Genomic DNA, 6,000 nt, shown 5'->3' with positions numbered 1-6,000 from the left:
GTAGGGATGGGTTTTATAAAAAAAAAAAAATAAAATAAATTGTAAATGCTAATAATCAGTAAAACCGTCATTAAGTCCAACCCTACTCGAGATATGTCATACGACCCACTTTATCTCCCCATCCCCTAGACCTATAACCACTAAAATTTAATGGCGTCAATCTCCCTAATACACAAACCTCTCTGCAAAATTTCAGAAATTTTCGATAAAATATACAGGAGTTATTAAGCTTCAAAGAGGGTAAACAAAATCGTACCCCACATACACACACAACACACACACATACATACATACATACAGAAAAAAGACCCGAATTTTTTGCATTTCTTGACGTTTCGAGGTCCCCTGAGTCCAAAAAGTCTTAGAGGGCCATTTTTTGACCGATTGTCATACTTTTCCTCTGTTATATATAACAGAGCCGGGAAAGTAAAAAACAAAATCATCATTTGAAGTTATAAAAATATTAAAAATTTAAGTTTTTGAGTTTAAACAAAATTTAGTATGGTATATTTTTATAGTATTCAGAGACTAGGAAAGACAAAATTGAGCCCAGACTAGTCGTAAATGGACGGCTTTAGTCTTCTCCGAATGCCATAAAAATAATATGAATGAAGTCAATAAAACAAATAAAAATATTATTCTCATCACTTACCAAAGGCAAACTTAATTTCTATCACATTCCTGTCATGTAACTTGTATAAAAGGAAAAATTTTGGGGGCTTCTTTGTGTTCGAGATTTGGACCAAATGATTCTGCTAACTCTCTCTATCTGGCCTGACGTTATCCTAAATAAAATAGTAATCATTTATATTTATATAATTTACTTTTGTAGTTTAAATATTGAATAAATATTCTGTTATAAAATCATACAATAAATATACAATATATATATATAATAAATAGAAAATACTGTAAAACATCCATTATGTACAGACTTATGAAGAGTGACAAAGAACACCACGAATTTAAAAAGCATCTCAACCTTAAATTCGGAAACATAAGAAAAAGCCATCCTAAATTCGAACTAAAGCAGTATTTATTATGTATATTAATTTACATATTCCGGAGATCGTTATATAAAAAATAAACTGTACGTATGTTTTGATGAGATAATGTTTTGTGTAACTGTATGAGAGACACGAGATTTTTGATTGTTCGATTTATTAAATTTAAAATTACAGAAAGTGATTGCATTTTCAATGCAATTAGGATAAATGTGGAACATTTGAGTGATTTACTATATTTCACCGTCGACAAAATATATTCGCTGGACGATTTCGTTAGTCTTATTTTATAAGATCCAACAGTATTGTGTATGGATAAATTGTTCCCACGTTTAAAATGGACTCTTCGTTTTTAAATGTCAAAAATACCGATAAATGAAGCTCTATTTTAATTTTAAAAAAAGCAAAGAATTTCTACGGTTATTTACAACATTTAAAAACACTAAAATATAGATATGGAATGCTTAATTACTAACATTTATGCTCCTCTTTCAAACAAGAAAGAGAAATTATTAATATTCTGATATAAATACGAGCAATTTTCTTTTCTAAATTCTGACTTACTAATAAATAAACAAATATTTTATATTAATCGTCTGAATATTTTATTAAATTAGGACAATTAACAAGAATAATCATCGTTCGTTAGTAAATAATAATAATTAATTAATTTTCTAATTAATTAAATACTGTACTATTTATTAGAAAGATAAATAATAATATAATATTAAATTATGCTTTATAAAATTTATTAAATCGATTTTTATTTTAATATTAATATATCAGGTGATGGTAATTAAAATATTCTTATTTAAATTTGTCTGGAGACATACCAGTCCAGATGCAATCGAATCTGTCTGATGACATTTCAAGAACTCAAAAGATATTTCTGTTAAAAAATTAGTAGTACCAAAGCTCACCACTATGGCACTTTTGATGCCGCAATCAACAACAATATTATTTCTACAAGACACTCATGCTAACTGCTTTTAGTGATGTAGGAGATGCTACTCAATGTGGTCCTCATTCTGAAAATGTAAAACGTGAAGATGTGTTTAACTCTAACATTCTCGAAGAACAATTAATGAAAGAGCCCATTAAATTTTTAACGACTTATTAACTATTAGATAGAGACATTGTTTACATAATAAATTAGTTATAATGATATACATGTTTAACAAAAAGAAAAGTAATTATTTCTCCACGAATGAGTGAAACCCACAATTCTAAATAATAAACTAAACAAATTAAATCAAAACTAAAATAAATATTTAATCGCAAAAATAAAACTAAGTGTAGTATCGAATTTACAATGTATCTCTTTTATATCCAATACGTTTCTTAAACTGTTAAAACCCAAAACTATTAAATTATTTTGTATTTAATTCCGTTTTAAGCACGATTATATTAAAATACATTCAATCATACTTAAATTGTAATTTGCTTTAAGTTCACAATCTAGTTCCATTTTATAATTATCCACTTTACTTAAGTGGAAAAAGAGGAAAAAAAAGTTCTCTTCACCCTCCGATTTGGGACGAAGTTGATTTATGACACTTTTCCATTTGAGTTACTTTTGTTACTTTTTCATTTTTTTTTTTTTTTTTAGTCCCCTTGAATTCTTCTTATTGTATATAAATGTGTCTACTTTTTCGCTTATTTATATTATAATTTTTCCAAGTATTAACTTAAATATTGATATTTTAATTATTATTTTCTTTTTTAGCCTAAATCAATTGTAATGCTTATCTATTTTAAGTTTACAGTAGGTTAATTACAAACAAACAGTAGTATTTATTTATAGTATCTTGTACAGAGACACAAAATTCATCATTTAGATAATTAATTTTCTAGCTAGTCTTTCTTCATCAGTTAAGTAACTCGACAGTATGACTACCATTTTAGATAAATGCGATTCTATTTTTGAGCATCACCAAAATGCCCCTTTATTCACTACTTTAAGCTGTCCTTATTATGAATTATCAAGAAAACAAATGAATACAAATGTGAAAATATCGCTATATTTATAACATTTTTTAAATAGTTACCTTAAGTAATTATTATTTAAAACAGTTTTTATTGTGTTTATTTAATATTAGAAAGAAAATTAAGGCGATAAAATTTAATTTTATATTAAAAATTGTAATCATATATATGTGAATACACAAAATATGTGCGCTAAACTGTGTATAGTAGACATTTTATAAGTTTTCTACGCTGGTATTTTATTTTAGATTAAATAATTATTCCATTAATTTAAATATAGAACTAATTTCGATTTAAAAATCAGATTAAGAAAATCTTGTTTCTAAATTTAGTTTGTTTGTGCATGAAACAAACAATATGCATTAACTTTAAATAAAACAGTAACAGCGTTAAATTATCTAAACTGATAACGAAAAGTGTCTTCGTTTATTGAATAATTTAATAAAAATACAATAACTTCTAAATTAAAATTGTAGCATCTGCCATATAAAAATGAAGATGAATAAATTAAATCACATTAACAAAATTTCAATGCAGAAGGTAGTTTAACTTTCTACTAAATATTCTATATTTGTAGTAATTAAACCAGTTTAACATAAACCAGTTTATTCAGTATTAATCAGTGTCAGTGTACAAGAAATATTAAACAAGCAGCAGAGCCTATGTCGTAGGAGGCATAACAATTATTTCTTTTTAGAATCAATTTTAATAAAGGAAGGACGATTTTAAAGATGTCTCGAATTAAACTGGGGTTTCCTTTTGAATAAGAGTTCTGTTGTTTTTCAATAGTAAATAACTGAAAAAAGTGTACTGAGTGCTACTGATCTCGCACAGTATATCTTACAATCGATAAGATATTCATTACAGAGAGATTAATTATTATTTTAGCGACATTGAGTTATACTTGCTTATATTTTATGTTTTCTTTTAACTGATATGTTGTATGATTTTGTATGATTTCTCCCTGCAGCATGGTTATACCAGTATGCTTAAATAAATAAATAAATAAACTTGTTTATAACATTGAGTTCAGAATAATTTAGTCAACTTCGATAGACCGCCGTCCCGAATAACATCACCCTCGTAAAGTGCCAATGAATACACATGAATAGATCTTTTTCGTAAATATTAAACAGACAGCCATTCAGTATCTGTGAATAATTAAATGTATGATTTTGCATTACTAACCACATTATCACCAAATTACGAAGATTTTACACTCAAACTCAACTTGTGTGTAGATCTCATTACCGTATGAATATAAAACCTTATTGTTAGGATTTAGCGCCTCTTTCAGAGGTAAATAAATGGTAACGCTAAATCGAAGTTGTACCAGAAATAAACTTGATTCGTGGATCTTTTAATAATCTAAAGATTGATCTTTAAAATAAGGAAAATAAATATTTTCTTATTTTAAACTGGGTTTTAAGTTAATATATTTAACGACTATTAATGTTTCAATCTCTGGATATCTTTCCATTTATATTTCATAAAGGGACACTTGTGAAGTAAAAGTGAATGGAAAAGCGAAGTAGTATTTATTTTACAAAATTTGTCGAAGAATATTGAAAATATTCGAAAATTTTCGATTTATAGAGATATTTTTAGCGATAGAAAAACTTGTGTTAGCATTATCCATTCTTATGTACTGTACATAAAAAACATTCTGAAATGAGTCTTCATATTTTCAGGATAACTTTAGGGATATGTGTAGGGCCTACTTCCCTACACATATCCCTACACATATAAGTCAAGTTGTATCCACAAAATTGTTGAAAAAATTGAAAAGACTCAAATTTTATATAATTTTAAAATACAGTAATTATTTACTTATAAATTTTCAATATGAATGATTTAATTTGGTTTCGAATTTCTTTAATCACTCAAAATCGAGATTCCATTCCATTCAATTATATTTATCATTATTAATATTAATTAATTACGTGGTTAAAACACGAATAAGACACGTAATTATATTTATTAATATATTTTGCACGATTCATACTTTTAAAATTTATAGTTTTGTGAGAAAGCAGTTAAGTTTCAATAAATCCTTATGAAGAATAATATCCATATTTAATTTGGGTATTAAGTAGAACAGTTAAGATCAAATGAGTACAGGCGAGGCGCCTGTACTATTAGCAACATCAATGGCGAATGACCATGTAATTCGGCTACACCGTCAACCTGTAGTAATTTAATATTTCAATAGTCGAAATTGATCTGAGTAGCTCTGGCCATATTTTTTAAGCCATATTATTGACGCCACTCTCCTGTGAAAGACCCAAATTATGTCACTATCATTCACGTAACATTACAAATTTTACGTTAATTCTTTAAGTTTGTTTATGACTTAGATACATTAATAACCTGCATTTTATATTCGTATAATTATAATAGAAAATATTCATGGAAAGGGAAAATAGATGTTTTAAAATATTTATTTAAAACAAAACTACTAAATGTTTAAAAGAAAAAAAAATTATCAAGTTAGAATGTGGGACATTTTCCTGGAATATTTCCAATGCTGAATAAGATGTAAAAATAGGGAAATATGCCACTTAATATTGTATACATAGTCTCTTAGTAAACCTTTAAGACAAATACAAATGACGTTTTATGCTTAAAATACAACTTGTGGTTACGTTAAAATATTGCAGAAGTTGTTTTTTCCTAATATATTAAAAAAAGGTGAAAATATAGTGAATATAGAAAAACTAAAATACAGTTTTAGCATCGGTTTTATATAATAAAATACGAATTTATTTAGCTTAAGCTTAATAAAATCCAGTGAAACCTGTGCCATATAATAAGATATAAATAGAATATAAATTAATATATATATATATATATATTGTTATTAAATTGTAATTTATTGCCTAGTATATTATAAGTTAATGATCTAATATAAATACATAAAGTAAAAAAATATATATAGGCCTATATTATGAAGAAAATCAGTTATATTAATATAACTTTATTAAACAAACTTTATAACAAAAATTTATGA

General features: G+C 26.1%; 1 long non-coding RNA gene across 1 annotated transcript in view; it reads right to left on the bottom strand.

Annotated features, from left to right (window-relative positions):
* Positions 1-682: 682 nt before the first annotated feature.
* Positions 683-6,000, bottom strand: part of LOC136969573 (uncharacterized) — a 93,215-nt gene continuing 87,897 nt past the window's right edge. Inside the window, exon 3 of the long non-coding RNA XR_010879845.1 lies at positions 683-785. This is a non-coding gene — a long non-coding RNA (uncharacterized lncRNA). The remainder of the gene's footprint in view (positions 786-6,000) is intronic.

The sequence above is a fragment of the Centruroides vittatus genome, unplaced genomic scaffold (genome assembly GCF_030686945.1).
Source record: "Centruroides vittatus isolate TY-2023 unplaced genomic scaffold, ASM3068694v2 contig_1035, whole genome shotgun sequence".
Classification (NCBI taxonomy): Eukaryota; Metazoa; Arthropoda; class Arachnida; order Scorpiones; family Buthidae; genus Centruroides; species Centruroides vittatus.
Note: the sequence above shows the minus strand (reverse complement) of the source record. Positions and strands in the feature narration are given on the sequence as shown.